Source organism: Nanorana parkeri, unplaced genomic scaffold (assembly GCF_000935625.1).
Source record: "Nanorana parkeri isolate BGI_ZX_2015 unplaced genomic scaffold, ASM93562v1 scaffold70, whole genome shotgun sequence".
Classification (NCBI taxonomy): domain Eukaryota; kingdom Metazoa; phylum Chordata; class Amphibia; order Anura; family Dicroglossidae; genus Nanorana; species Nanorana parkeri.
This window is the reverse complement of record NW_017306338.1, coordinates 2,153,546-2,156,559: the sequence shown is the minus strand read 5'-3', so window position 1 is coordinate 2,156,559 and position 3,014 is coordinate 2,153,546.

The following is a 3,014-nucleotide window of genomic DNA, read 5'->3' as shown; positions in this document are numbered from 1 at the left end:
GTTGGTTTTAGTGGTAACTTATCTAAGAGCCAGAAATCGGTTGTTGCTAAAGGAACCTCTAGCACCCTCTGGAGGAACCCTAGAGTTCAAAGGACCCAGATGAGGAACATACCGTGTTTTTCGTCTCTATAAGACGCCCCCATGTATAGGACGCCCCCTACTTTTCTTACCCAAAATTCAGAAATCAATATTTTCCATGCTCTTTTGCATAACTGATTACATTCAGTTAAAATTTTGCATAGTAAGACAGCCACTTCCTGTTTTCTGACATTTTATGGGCTCAGAATGTTCCGACATTACCGCTCCCTGTTACATCTGGGCACTGGCTACAGGCTCTCCGCAGCATCAGCTGACGTCGTGTACATAAGGCTCATGATTGGAGGAAACCTGTTAGCTTGTCTCGGCAATCGGAAGTTTCACTTGTGAGGCTAGTTTGCAGAGGTATCGGCAGTTTCGCAACCGCAGTTCTCCTCTCGGCCCCCCGTGTATAAGACGCCCCTCCATTTTTAGGTAAATATTTTGATGAAAAAGTATAGTCTTATACATGGAAAAATACAGTAAGTAGCACAATTGGTGGAATGTTCAATATTGAATGTTTGAGGACATCATGTTGCTTTTGTATGTTCCTATGGTTTTCTAAGACATTTGCTGGGTTGTATTATATTGTTCTCTTTGCTTCTTTCCAACCTTGATAAATCAAAAATAAAGTCTACACAAAATGATCTGCTTAGTGTTTGATGGACTTAAAAAGTTGTGTGATCAACCAGAACTTGGTAGGGAAGCCTTTCCTCCTTTGGACATATTCTAAGCAGTGTCATCAACCAATCAGGGCTTTCTTTTTCACCCGTGCTTGGTGTAAAGTCAAAAAGATGATGCTCAAAGTGAGGAGGGTGGAGTCCTGATCACTAATAGGATCATAGGGAATACCAATGCATACCTGTCACCATATAGGAATACTGTCATTTATAAACTTACAAGTTTGCAAGTAAAAAAACAACAAATCATAAGAGCCAAATCTTAAAAACCATTTGGGTACATCTCAGTCTTATTTCCACTTAACATGATTTACAAAATTGCCCCTGTTGGCCACCAATCACATATGGATTTGTATCGGCATATTTCTCAAGTTGAAGTAACTCTCCTGGGTCCACAACAGTTTTACTGATTGTAGCTGAGGTAGCCAAGTTCCTCTTACACGTTTCAACAGCTAACTTCATCAAAGTCAGAGGCATGTAAATAATTAACACTTACCGTATATACTCGAGTATAAGCCGTCCCGAGTATAAGCCGAGGTACCTACTTTTACCCAAAAAACTGGGAAAAAGTATTGACCCGAATATAAGCCGAGGGTGGGAAATGAGGCAGCTAATGGTAGATAGATACCAATAAAATTACATGAATATTTATTTAAAAGAAAAATAACCTAGCTCTGTAAGTGGAAAAGGGGGTGCAGGGCTACATATCATGTACTACGGATCATTTAACCCATTCATATTAGCAGAGGATAATTGTAAATCTATTGTTCAGTGCACTCTATATGTAGTATATAGTACATGTACATATAGAGTGCCTGCAACAATACATTTACAATGATCCTCTGCTAACATGAATGGGTTAAATGATCCATAGTACAGGGCTACATACAGATCATTTAATACATTCATGTTAGTATAATTGTAAATGTATTGTCTGCACTGTATTAGCAGTATATACTCTACATAGAGTATATACTGCTAATACAGTGCAGACAATACATTTACAATTATACTAACATGAATGTATTAAATGATCTGTATGTAGCCCTGTACTATGGATCATTTAACCCATTCATATTAGCAGAGGATAATTGTAAATCTATTGTTCAGTGCACTCTATATGTAGTATATAGTACATGTACATATAGAGTGCCTGCAACAATACATTTACAATGATCCTCTGCTAACATGAATGGGTTAAATGATCCGTAGTACATGATATGTAGCCCTGCACCCCCTTTTCCACTTACAGAGCTAGGTTATTTTTCTTTTAAATAAATATTCATGTAATTTTATTGGTATCTATCTACCATTAGCTGCCTCATTTCCCACCCTCGGCTTATATTCGGGTCAATACTTTTTCCCAGTTTTTTGGGTAAAAGTAGGTACCTCGGCTTATACTCGGGACGGCTTATACTCGAGTATATACGGTACATTGTGGCTGCCCCCGCACTGCAAGGGTTAAGGGCTTATTTTGGTCTAAACAAAAGATATACTCACCTGCTCCTCGGTTCTGCCCGGCTGCTAGACCAGTCCCCACAGCCTCTTGCTCTCCGGGCTCTGGCAGCCAAAGGATCATCAGGTCCATTGGCTTGCATTGAACGTGAGGATGAACCATGAAAATTTCACAGCTAGAGCGGAGGGGGGGAGAGAGGTGAGAGGTCACCGCCGTGGGACTGAGGGTCAGGTGAGTGTATCTTCTTCATTTTGACCCTAGACCAAAATCAGTGTTCCATCATAAGGCCTACAGCTGAAAGCAGGAAGTAAACCATTTGGGTATAATTGTTACATAATGGCAACTTATTAAAGGGGCCTTTAAGATTTTGTTGGCCTGATAATATAAGTGTGCAGGGAGTGAACACATGCTACCAACTTTAGGAGTTTTGTATACTGTGCAAAGAGATGCACATAGGTAGGTGATTATGTTTGTGTGTATAACCAAGATGGTAAATACTTCTTAGAGTTCAAAGACAGGTATTGGTACTCCAATACTCAAAGAATGATTCGTATTGCTTACAAAAACATATATAGACCTGTTCTTTCCAACACATCAAAGCATGTCAAGGCAAAATAAAATAAATAACAATTTTGTACACCTCTGCAATACATTTCCCCAAGTTTTATCCCTTTAAATGTGCTGCAAGTACAGAAAAATAACTGTTGATGTGTCACAAATATAGTGTCCCCCTACCTTCCACTTTGAAAGGACAGTACAGTGCATTTTTTACTCTGAATTTTAAAGCATCATCTTCCTCCCCC